Source organism: Gavia stellata, chromosome 17, assembly GCF_030936135.1.
Source record: "Gavia stellata isolate bGavSte3 chromosome 17, bGavSte3.hap2, whole genome shotgun sequence".
Classification (NCBI taxonomy): domain Eukaryota; kingdom Metazoa; phylum Chordata; class Aves; order Gaviiformes; family Gaviidae; genus Gavia; species Gavia stellata.
Window position 1 is genome coordinate 9,100,544 of NC_082610.1, and position 13,279 is coordinate 9,113,822.

Consider the following 13,279-nt stretch of genomic DNA (forward strand, 5'->3'; position numbering starts at 1 on the left):
TGTGACCTGGGCTGGCACGCCCCGAGTTGTGACCAGGGATGGCATGTCCCGAGATGTGACCCAATCTGGCGCATGCGGTGACGTGGCTGAGAGCAGCAACTGCCCAGGGGCAGGGCTGGGGCCAGGAGGGGACAAGGGCGATACCTGAGTCATGGGGGTGTCACCGTGTCACCTCGGTCTGCCGGCCCCAGCGGGCACAGGGGTGCAGCCTGGGCACTGCCCTTTCCGCGGGAGTTCCCGGGCACCGCAGGGCACGGCTGCGAGGCGGCATCCACGCAGGCGGCATCGGCCCCGACTGCCTGGAGATGTCCCTGGCTGGGGGACAAGTGGGTGGTGCCAGGAATTAATATGCACAAAAAATTCATAGGGAGACTTAGACCATGAGGGAGATGATTCAAAGCCGCAGAGGGTCTGGGCAGGGAGAAATGCATCCAGGTGAGCACTGGCCTGCAGACACAATGCTGCTTAGACCGGCTGCAGCGGCTACTGCCCCACCTTGCCTTCTGAAGTGGTTAAGCAGTGCCCTTTCTTAAAATCGTGGAAAGACATACAACCAGCACATTTAGGGGTTCCCTCTGTCTCCTACTTTTTGAGGTTTCCTCTCCAGTCAGATGGGCTGGAAGTGTATCTCCCAATGAAAACCGAGCTGCTCACAGAAGAGCCTGACCCTGGGAGCGGGACCCCCAAAGCAGCAAGTTCCCAGAGCCAGCGGCACCGGCAGCTTGGGAAGAGGCTGGCATTTGTGCCGGAGCACTACCCTCTGCCAGGAGCATCCCGGTGCTTCGGGGGGGGTTTCCTCAAACTTTCACCTTCCCGCGCTAGAGGCAGATGTGGGAGATGCTGATGCGGGATGTTGATGTGCAGCGAGGGAGCTGGGATGCATCCTGCCCACGTAGTGCCACACGCTGAGGCTGGGCATTGCTCCCTGAGGCCGGAGGGGGCCTTCGGGGAGGATGCCCCGAACTGGGACTGACCCTGCAATGCAGACCTGCAATGTCACGGCCACCAGCAGCAGCGGGGAGGCTGCAGGCAGCAGCGAGCCTTTCCCGGAGCCTGACTGCGCCTCATCCTCTGCCGGGAGCCCGGTTTCGGCTGTCGCTGTGGCGGGAGCAGGTGTGAGTCCGGGACGCCCGGGCTGTCACCCTGGTTCGCTCTCCTGCAGTGCTGGCTGCTGCCTGCCAAGCGGGCGGCGTAGGGGAGACAGCGGATAATGTGCTGTATTGTGCTCGCCCAGCACCTTTTTCTCATTCACAATCTAACCATTGTGCGCATTTTATCGCGATTGAACTCCAGATGAGCATCAAAGGGGAAGAAGTTCATCAAAACAGGAATGAAACAAAAGGCTTTTAAAGCACGGTTATTGTGCACCAGGCAAGGCTTTCCAAAGGCAGAACAGTTCACGTTAAATATCGACTACCTTACTGGCACTGCTTTGACGGGGAGAGCACCCGAGCAGCCCGCCGTGCCACCCGGCAGCCACACTTGTAGCTGGAGCTCTTACAGCAAATCCCTCTCCGTTTCCGAGGCTCTGTCACGCATGGGTGCCGGAGCTGGCCGAGGCCACTGGTGCACGGGGAACAGCCAGCAATGGCCTGGGAAAGCACATGCTTTATTCATACAAGTGAGTGGCACTTTTCTGCTCAAAATATAAATAGTGAATGTTTTTTTCTAAGGAAGTGCTCTCTAATGACAGTTGGGAGACTTTGCTTTTCCCCAGGTATAAACCCTGGGAACTCAAATAACTAGTAATGGTTTTGCAATTTACAATCATGTTTATAAGCTATAAACTGTGTAAAATGTACTGGCCTCTAAAGAATTTTAAAATCTGGTTGCAGCTCATGCACCAGCTCATTTTTTTTACTAAAAAGCGAAAACAGAGCTAGTGGGAGATGGGGCGAGGGAAGGGCTGGTTATGTAATTAGCACTTCTTGCCCGGGGAAGGCAGAGCGGGTCTCCTTCGGAAGAAGTACATTAGCTGAGGTCACGTTCCAAGAACGAGCCCGAGGTCTGATCCAAAGTCCCGGGCATCTGGGACAAAAACCAGTCGGTGATTTCAATAGGATTTTAAACTCACAAATAAATATTTATTACTTACTTGATTACTTGCATCTTTCCCTTAAACCGGAAGATTTTTTTCTTAAGGTAAGTTGACATCTTCCTGTTTCCCATTCTAATAATTGCTCCAGTGAGAGAAAGTACAACAAAGTGGAGCAGAAGGTGAGAAAACGTTTCAGCCCTCAATGAAACGGGTGAATAAAACTCATAGTCCTGGAGACAGTAAAGGATTTTTTTCTAATATCTGTGGAGAAATACATTGTTTATGGATTTGGAGAGCTAGATCATGGAAAAAAAAAGAAAATGCCCCCTATTTACCAGCCCTGCAATCACCGAGCATGCCAAACTCCCGTTGAGGTGATGCTCATTTTGTGCCAGGGAGACAGCATATGGCACAAAGCAATTTTTATTCTCCACTCTAGGTAAAAAGTTTGTTACCACAGGCTTACATGGGGATTGATTTATTCACCCCAAAAGTGGAAGCCTGAGGATGATGAGCTGTAAGGTCTGGTTTTTGGGGGCGGGGTACAGGACACTTTCTCTCTTAAACCTATAAAGTGAAAGGTTTTGTAGGCAGAGTGAGTATATTTGTTTATCTAAAACAACACCCCTGGTATTAGTAGCGAGAAAAACTAAAGGCAACAAATATAAATAAAAATCAGAGAGGGAAAAAAGCCTCTTAAAGTCTTGTAATATCAAAGCCAGTCATGCCCTCTCCACTAGCTTATTTTTAAAAGCGACCCATGCGGGGAATATATGTGCCAAAAAATCCACGGGCTGAGGGTATTACGTGGTATGATCCAGACAAAGAGGATATTTTTTTGTAAGTCCATAACAACTGAATGCGAAGACAAATCACAGCTACAGAAAGCCTGCAGGTCACTACAAAAACCCCAAGAAAGCCTCTGCAAGAAAGGGTAAACAATTAACACAAATTTTAAATCAATGCGCTGTCACCTTAATAGCCAGCGAAGTCAGCTAAGACGGGTGTAATATGACGAGACAGTTTAATTCTTGTTATGACATTAGCTGCAGACTTTTACAACAGCTGAAAATGCTGGAGTGAGAAGAGTTTCCAATTATCACTGAGCTACGATACACAACTCTGGATTAGACTGAGGCATGAACAAGGGCTCCTCAGCCTGACAAGCAACATGCAACAAAAGCCGCAGAAGTTTCCAAAATCCGATGGAGATATTTTCCCTTCACTCCCCTTGCTGATATGCTTCTGAAAAGGTTTATTTCAGATAAAATAAGGCCATTTTTAAGAGCCTAGCAGTGAAATCAGCTCCCGAGCTGTGTGTGATACAGTATGATATATCATAAATCCGTACGTCCAGGAGGTGAACTGAACCAATCTGAAGTGATTCTGTTTTCCTAGCATTAAGCTTCAAAAAATTAAAAGTCACCCAGGCTTGAAGTGCAGATAGACAGGTAATAAGCCATGACAGCACTTCACGGGAATCCGCAGGAATAGGCAAGTAGGTCTGGGTGTCAGCCATTTAAATATGATCATCAGACCCAAAGCTCCGAATAATACCGCCAAGCGTGAGCATGTCAATATTAAAGGCAAGCGGGCTGTGAACAGGAGCCCGAGGCAGCGGTGAGTTTAGTCGACGGCCCGCCGGCTGGGGAGGCTGCACCCCTTCCCAGAGAGGGGCTAAGCCAGTCTGAAAATGCCGACCCCTGCGCTGGGAATGGGCTGTAATTCAGACGCCGGCAGGAAGACTCTTCCTCTGGGTAACACGGCGCTGTGCTCACTGGCAGGGGATTTTTTTTTTTTTCATGTTTTGGGATGCTTTCGCCCCAGTTTTATTTCATAGCTTGTTTTCAACCTGGTGGTTTTTTTTTTTTTGTAAACCTCACAAGAGCCACACTCCTCCTGGACCCTGCATACGAAGAAGGATTTCTCATGCCAAACCAGGCACCTCCTTCGCAGCTTTTGTCAGTCTCTCGGGGGCATTTGCAAACATGGGAAGTAGCTGGGAGGTTTGAAATAGTGCCTTTTTAATCCAAAGGTGGCCTGTTTTGTATTGCTCATGTCGTGTTGCTCTGCCTTCTTTAATATTGCTTTTGGAAAAATGGGTCATGGTTTCCTTTTCAGATCATACCGAGAGAAACCATTTTGTCAGGCCTCCCCCTGCACAGTGCTTCTGAGTTTCCTCCATGTTATTTCCCGTAGCTGAGGATATAGGGTCTAGAATGGAAAAAAGTAGTCTGGCAAGAAGATAAGCGGGGAAAGCCCCACCCTCAGCTGGAAAAGGTCTTTGCTGAAAAATAAGTTATAATTTGCTAAAACGCCTTTTCCACTCTCACGAAAGCCCCGCGAGTGCTCCTCATTCACTGTTTATACCCCAGAAGTCATCCCCCCTCCCCGGGCTGGGTAAGGCCTTTGCTGAAAAATAAGTCATCTTTCTCTACAGTGCCTTTCCCCACTCTTTTAGAAGCCCCCTGAGTGTTCGCAGGAGTCACCCTGGACCGCAGAGAGCAGCGAGGTCCTGCTGCCTGGGGTGCTGCGGCACACTGTCTGACAGCAGGCAAGGGAAAAGAGGATTTCCCAGACAGAGAAAAGCTGAAGCTCCACTCAACCCCCGCAAATCCTAGCAGGGGAGACCTGTCTGAAGTCAGTCTTTTTTTTTTTTTCTTTTTCAGCAGTCTTTATTTGGCAGCTCATTTTTAAAAAGGTTGACCCGAAAAGTCGCTGTGTCATGCAGTACCTTATTCTGCATGATAAGGTAAGATAATTTCTCATTAAAACTGTTGGCTTTTGGCCTCCTCCCCTCCCTGGTGAATGAATAAATAAATAAATACGCTTGAATATGTTCTGGAAATGCTCTCTCTGCTATTTACAAAGCAGAAAGGAAAGCTTTGGGTCTGGCACGCACCGCTCTCTCCCAGCGGCTCCGGGGGCCAAGGGGCAGCTGAGGGGTGGCCGAGGGGTGGCTGAGAGGCGATCAAGGGGTGGCCGAGGGGTGGACAAGGGACACCCGTCCCCTTGCAGGTGCCCTGTGTCCTGCAAAACACTCCTTACCTGTTTGGCTCTGCGCTCAGCCCCTTCACATGCAGTTTCACTACCCCGGTGCAGCCTGCGAAACTCAGTTCAGGATGTCACTTGCTGTCTGCTTCTCTCCCAAAAATTCACCTCCAGCTTTTTTATTCCGTGATGCCAAATCCCTGGAGTGAAAAGGGGCTTTCATGCCTTTATATGGAATTACAAACCTGTATTAAGCCTCCAAAGATGTTTTTATCAAAAAATCTCGACAGCTGCCAACTTCCCTAAATCCCAAACTATCATTACGCATTTAGTCTTAGGCAGGGGATTTTTCTGGATCTTCCCTCCTGACCCAATGATAAAGCCAAGTTGGTTTGAGATTGAAGATTCATTTATCTCTCCTTGGCAATTATCTCTATTAGTGCCCACAATCCTTCCCAATCTTTTTAAACAACATCCTGCTATTAAAGCCACTTGGCAAGCATTTAAAGCCCTGGGATAAGTTAACCATGCACAAAATATCCCACTTGGGGAAGGATCCAGCTATAAAAATAAATGGTTTACGTTCTGAAGGCCATGGTTCAGGATGGGTATTCTTCATTTGTGAAGAGAGGTCATCATTGCTGACAATAAAATTATGTAGGACCTGATCCTCCCCCACTGAGCTCAATAGCAAAATCCCTCCTGATTTCAATGGTGTTTTCCGGGGTCAGTCGCCGGGAAAGCCGACATTCCACAAAGTTGCTGAAAATCTATAATTGGATATATTAGGAGGGCTTTCAAAGAGATGTCAGATTTGGGAGCTTAGTGTAAACCGTGCTGCAAAGGGGATCATTTCGTACAACCGAATCAATAAAGCTTTTTTTTTAAATGTTACTTTTCTACTTGATCTCTGATAGCAGAAAAGCTAAGCTCTGGAGGCTCACCATCAGCACGGAGGAGGTGCCGGGGGCCTGGCCGGAGGGTGAGCCACCGCCCGGTGCAAAAGATCCTGCCAAGTGACCTGGTGTAAGCTGCCAATGTGAGGGTGTAATCCTGCAAGCGTTTGATCCAGTGGCTTTGCTTACACTATGGAGGTAACTCGTGCGTGTAAGTACTGGAATACTGAGCCCTTATTTTCATGGGGTTGCTGGTCTCCTGTCACAACACATCTCTTTGGGAGATATGATTGAGAGTTTTGATGAATTTTGCCATGCCTTACATGTCTATATTTAGTAAAATGAAGCTTAGTTTGCATCTTTGGAACAAGATATGGATTTATCCCCCAAATGCATTTTTTGAACTCACGGGCTGTACTTCAAAGTGTTCTTTAACTCCACTTTGAAAATGCTCACTGGTAGCTCTTTAGGAACTGGAAATCTTCCATTTCTACTTACATGGTGCTTTTCTGGCTGACGAGCATTGTTTTCCCTGTGGTTCTCACGCGGAGAAAAGGCCGCTTGGCGTGGAGCAGCTGTGCTGGGCAGGGCAGGCGCAGGGATGGCGATGGGCACCGATGTTCCCGAGGGGCTCCCACGCCACGGGACCCCAGGACAGGGACACCGGCATGGGGTTTGCACCAGATTGCTTCACCCTTGCAGCAGCCTGATTTAGAAACGTGTGTGCGTCATCTCCCCTCCAGCGTCCCCTTGCTGTGTGCCCCAGTCACGCGGGTGGGAATGGGGAGACAGCCGCAGTTGCCGCAGGTGACGCTGCCGTCGCTGCCATTGGGACCTGCTGCAGGTCCCCTCTGTGGTTCAATCACACTTACCCCTTGTTTCTCTTTCCCTACCGTGGGGCCACAGTCACAAAGCTTGCTTCTCATTCCTAGAGAGCTTGGTTTTTTTTCTCCTTTCCTTTTCAGTGAGAGCTGAAATTCAGCAGAAACTGATGAGACCACCATGGAGAAACGCTGGTTCACCGCACTGGCTAGTACCAGCTTGATCTGGCTCCGGCTCCGGGATGTGCAGCCTACAGACACAGTAATGAAAAGAAATATTCTGAAAAGGATGAGTCAGCTGGAGGCCGGTGGGGAGAGCGTGCGGGATCTGACTGGAATTTAAAAAGTTATGAGGCTACATGTTGTTTTGAGCCCTGCCAGCGGAGAAACTCATACACGCGAAATGCTTTGTCATTATGTTACTTTGCCGATTAGCTGGTAAACTCTTTTCAAAATGTTTTTAGACAATATAAGTTCATGAAATATAAAAACTTGCTGCTGACACCACCACCAAGGGTCTGCTTTACGCATTATTCTGAACTGTCTGGCCCAGAACCCCGCCAGACTATTGAATAGCCATGAAATTGTTCTCTTACTACGTATTAGATGACTTATCCATTAAAACAGCTGAGGTAGCTTCACACCTTCACTTCTGTGCTGTAAGTGATGTGAGCTGTGGGTACACCCACACTCGTAGTGCAAAACATATTTCTGCAGTTTATTTTTGTACGTTCGCACCAATCGGGACAGCAGCAGTTTGGTGTGAAGCTTCTTCGCTCACTCCTGCAGCCAGGTACCAACGCGTCCTTCCTGCCTTCACTGGAAAGCAGTGCCCGGCATTCAAGGCTTCAGAGGGTAATTTGAAAGCCAGACAACAACTTCCAAAAATTTGAAGTTTTGGCTGTAAGGGTCTTTAAATAAACGACATGGGAATTACATTTATTTGTTGTGTGAAAAGATATGCTTTCTGTTCCCTCTTTATAAAGAGCTGATCCGTCCAGTCCCAATTCCCAAACCTGGTCAAATCAGTGGGGAGTTGGTGCTTGTTTCTGGAGAATCTCCAAGCAAGGGGTGGGGAAGGAAACGCCACTGACACAGGCTGTGACTGGCAACTCTTTGCAGTTGCACTATATCTGCCTTTCCTGCTTTCCTTCAGCTTTCCTTTTAATGAACCTTGTCATTTACAGAGATGCTGACATAAACTGCATAACTGGTAGTAAGAAAGCTGGGTACCCGCTGGTGACCACAAGGCACAACTAATTGCTACCCCCTCTCAAAGAAGTAGGTCTCTTTCTCACGTGTGGGTGAACAGGATCAGTTCAATCAGACTAAATCAGAGCAGGTAACTTCTCAAAGTTATTTCCTGTAATCTTTTGTGGGAAGCAGCGAAGTATCAACAGTGTTTTATCGCTCTCATTGACGTGGTGTGAGAGGTTATTCCCCAGCCGCCTGGGATGGTTAGCAAAGGGCCCGAAGTGGGCTGAGAGCCATTAGCGGTTTTCACCGAGGGCATGTAGAGGACCTTTACACTGGGAAAAGAGGCACCGGTGGGTTTTAGACAAGGCAACCCAATTTCAACCCCAGGAACATGCTGGAGCAAATAATCATACAACTGTTTGTAAACACCCAGAGGGGTAGCTACCGATGGCGATTTGTCAAGAACAAACTGTGTTAAACCACTCCAGTTATTTTCTATGACAGAGGAAGTCCTGTCATGCAGACAGAAGCGGTGGAGGTACCCCTGCCTCCAGTTTTCCCTCACTTTAGGACAGCAGCACTTCACACGATGTTTGGGCACACGAGCAAGATTGGGCAACATCGTTCGGATGAAGCTAGTGTAAGAGATGCAGCAAAACCACAGCAGCAGCAAGAGAGTAGTAGCTGATTCAGTTCCAGTTTGGACCAGCAGTGAGGTGGGCTTGAGGACGGTCAGCCTTGCAACCAGCCGGTGCTAAATTGTCATTCCTGCCCCGGGTAGTGGAACGGATATTACATACTTACAGTCTCAGATGACTCAAAGCAAAAAGGACCAGCGGTATTCAGGGAGGTGGGATGGCATTCAGGAGGACCATGTCAGGCTGGAAGAAGGAAGGTGCAACACAGGAGGGACAAGCGTGCTGCATCCAGGGATGGGGTGAAGCACAGCCAGACGGACACCATGCTCCCATTTGGATGCTGTGCTTCAGGAGCAACAGAGGTGCTTGGAGAGACTTCAGAGATGAGCTGTGAAAATGATGAAAGACTTGGAAAATATGACTTATGAGGAACAGATGAATGACCTGGGGTTGCTGAGCTTAAAAGAGGAGAAGGTGCTGGGGAGAAAGAGATTATTACAACCTTCAAGTACTTTAAAGATGGTCACAAAGGGGAAGAGAAGGACTTGCTCTCTGTGTTCATCCTGGGTAGGACAGCAGCAAATGGGCTTAGTGTGCAGCAAAGAGATTCAGTTCAAACCTAAAGCAAGTCTTCCCTGACAGTAAGGCCAAAGAGCCACCAGGACAGGCTGCTGGGGTGAGCTGTGGGAGCCGCAGGGACCGGGCGATCTTCTCGAGGGGCAGAGGGATGGTCCAGATGACCCACTGTGACTCTTTCTGGCCTTTGTTTTATATGTATATACTGCCATGAAACAATCCTACAGATTTCATTAGGATACCTCCCGGAATAAGATTTCCTCCATGCGCTTGTTTCTCTGCCACAGCTCACCTGTGTCATCCTTCGCTCCAGTGCGAAGTGGGTGTGAAACGCTGCTGCTCCGATGTGTCGCTGTCGTACACCTCCTCTCCAAAGTGCAAATAACTCCCCAGGCTGCGAGCCGGGGGGACGGGCCCACGGTAAGCAATGGGCTCTGACTGATGAGTTTTCACAGCAGGTGAGAGCAGCAGGAGACACACACATTACAGATTTCATGTACAGACAGTAGCACTCGGGAAGACAAATTGAGCGAATACCCCAAGATGTGGCTGCTGGGTCAGAAACCAGCCCCCAGCGTTACCCAGTGGTGGACAAATCCCTGCCCTCAGTCCCGGTGTGGGGCTCTGAGGCAGCACTCGCCCCGTCTGTCCCTGCCGAGGCGGAGGGGGTGACACCGCTCCTGCGGCCAGCTCCCAATTTTCCTCATTACCTGCTCTAAGCTTCTCTCAAAGATAAGTGGTTCTTGAGCAAAGCCGCTAATTTCATCCCAGCAAACAAGAAAAAAAGTCTGGATGCAAAAGGCTGGTGGGATTTTGACAAGATGCATGTAGAAGTTGGGCGACTAGTCTTAATTAGGCCATCTTTGTTTACATTTGATGTTTATCAGCTAATTGGCATGGCAAGGTGTGAGTCACACAGCTTCCCTCTGGCATGAAATCAGTTTGCAGGAGAAAAACTGGGAGAACAAATGATCCCAATTATAAGAAAACCCACTGTGCTAATTACCATCCCACGGACGATGGAGCCTCCCACCCGCGGCCTCGCGCAGCCGCCCGCCCGCCATCTCCCGTGCCCGGCTCCGGCGCCGGCATGCTCCTCCTGCCCGCACGCCCACCGCCTCGCTCCGCCTGGGGACCTGCCACGTCCCCCCTCTGTCACCGCTGGAGCAAAGGTGACGCTTCACCAGCCAGTCACTTGGTGCAGCACAGCATTTCTCAGGGACTGAGGCTGCTGACTACACGCTGCCCTTTCATTTTTCCTCTCCTTTTTTTGTTTTAGCTGGGTGGAGACCATGTCGCGGCACCAGCTTGCAGGGAATGTCTCGTGCTCCCAACATCACGATGCCCATCAAATCAAAGCCTGGATGTTTGCCACAGTCGTGCTGGACTGGAAAGTCTCTGCTTAGGCTGATTGAAATCAACATTCAAACCTTGCCTTGACTCTTTCCTCCCTCCCACCTTTTAAAAATATTTTTAGATCATCTGTAAGTTGGCCAGTTTCCTGCTCTACCCTCCTTCTACTGCCTTGGCACTTCATTTCGATGCACGCGCTCACGCATACTTGTATGTATGTACATATGTACGTACTGTAAATCTCCACCTTTCTCCCTCTGTCTCCCTCTCCATCCTTCGGGGAGATGCGTTGCCCCTATACCCTTTCAGGCCTTTCCCCTTTACACTAAGGGTCCAATGCGCAGGAATGTTTCTTGGCTGCCCTTGAGTTGAATGATGATCCTGGAGGCTTGGAAAAGCCACAAAGCTCAATGCTCTCTGTCTCCCTGTGTTTCTCTTGTCTTCCCTTCTTAGTAGTGGTAACAGATGGCTGAGGCTTTCACCAACAGTCCCGAACACATTGTCACTCCCAACTGAAAGTGAAATATTCAGTGGCATTTAAATTAAATAGACTCTAATGCTTCAGTAATATTAATTACGGTTTCATTCATCCCTGGCCTAATAAATCAACACATAAAGATAGGATGATCCTGTGGCTGGCAGCAAAGCAGGGCTATTCTGCCCTTTGTAAGGTTATGCACACAAAGCCCCCATTCTTATAGGGACATGATGGCCCCCGCAAACATCTGTGCTGAGCACCACTTGAGGAGAAGCCAAAGTGGTAACATTTAAACTTTTCTTGTCCAATTTGTCCACGCAACGGGGCTCAATTCAACAAGAACTTGCAAGTTAAAATTATAAAACCCATGTTAAGCGGGTGAAAAGTTTTCAGCGGTTCGGCCGGGGGGCCCAGATTTATTCTGGCAGCGCTGGCAACTGAAGCCAAGGGCAGGGCGTCCATTCTCGCCTCTGAATTTGTTACCCCAGCTTCAACCTTTAAAAGAGGGGGGTGGGGGCGGAGAAGGCTTGAAGGGTTTGAAAACCGCGCGGCGTTAAGCTAAATTTCAGGATTTGGGGAGGCCCTGGGCAACAATTTTTCACACAATTTTTTTGTCTGAATACCACAGGGGAATAAGCTCTGTACTTCACCAACAACAGGTTTTTCCCCTCACCGCTATACATATGTAAAAGGAGGCTAATAAAACGGTTGAAGAAAAGCTCGCTGCTAGTAAATCTTCTGCAGACAAAACCCTCCACTTGTGATGTTTCAAAGCTGCCCAGAGCTACCAGTTTACCCCAAAAGTCCCAACTCAGGGCTGCTGATTGGAAAATAAAAAGCCCTGTGCATAAAAACTTCACTCCAATTGTTATGCAGTGAATGCGACGTTTACATACAGCAGCTTTACTTGACCAAATGACTCCCAAGTATACAAATGAAAAGCCTGTCGCCTATACACTTTAGCTCCTTTGGAAAGGTCCAGCTAGAGTACGTTTACAATGAAAAAAAATATTATAATGACAAAGCAATGCCATATCTTGTAAGTGCCTCACAGAAAGCTGGACCAGTTGAAAAAACAAAATGAAATGGGGGAAAAAAAGCCACATAGCTGCTTGATGAAGCATTAGGAAGGTATAATTCGGCAGTAGCCCTTCTGGGAGAGAGCAGAGAGGAGCAGCCTCCTTCCCTGCAGAAATGCAACCCCTCTCCGCCCGTGTTTCGGCGGTTGCCCGGCGGTGATGTCTGGGCTGCAGACAGCAGCCTGGCGCAGCAGGACTCCAGCTCGCTGCAAAGAAGGCAGCGCGGTGACCGGCAGTGGTCTTGAAGCAGCCCGAAAGGAGTGACGTGGAGCCTGTTTCTGCAAGTAGCACACATCGGAGCGCAGCGGATCCCAGCTCTCTGCTGAGCCATCGCCTTTGGGAATGCGCAGCCTGAATGAGGACGGTCTGTGCCAACAAGCAGACCTGTAGTTAAGTGCTTAAGAGAGGGATTTTCAGAACCAATCCCTTAAGCAGAAAACTATTTAAACTACCCTGAGACTAAATGCTGAGGAGCTTACCCTAAATTCGGCCAGGTGGAGGTCTCTGCTAATCCTGCTAGCCTGCATCATGCCTCTTCTCATTTGTGCCAAGCCAGTAACACCCATGCTGTGCAGCACAAGTATTCCTGACCAGGTGTCTCACTGATGGTATCTGCCACTGTCAGCCTGGGGTTATCCCACTTAAACCCCATCAGCTGTTTGGATAACTCATTTGCCTTCCCTGTCGCTAATGCCTATCAGTTTGAGACCTTTTTTTATGCTTTCTCTAGGTGTCCCAAAAATCACAGTATTTTAAGAAGGTGCGTTCCGACACTGCTGCTTATCTATAGCCTACATCCAGCCCGTCTGCTGGGGGACTCGCACAGTCAGGCTCATCTAGTTTAGGAGCTGTGCCCCCAGGTCGCTGGGGAGCTGACCCTGGGCTGCCGGTTGACTGGGGTGTGCTTTGTGCAGCCCCGGTTGCAATTTTGACATGTCAGTGATGCCCACCTGGAAGGTTGGGACACTGACGTGCTTGTCAGGAATGTTTTCTCCCTATTCTTTAACATAAAAAAAAAAAAGCAGTGTCTCCTGGCTGGCATACAGAGCAGGCACTGTCCCCTCGCCGCTCTCCATTTGTGTTACTGAGAGCAGGTTATGAAGCACATAAGAGAGAGATTGGTACATGGTAGTCTCCTGTGGGTGGCTTTCGGCAGAAGCTGTCTGTGAGATGGCGCGGGGCTCGGAGGGGCGAGCGTGGTGATGGAATGTG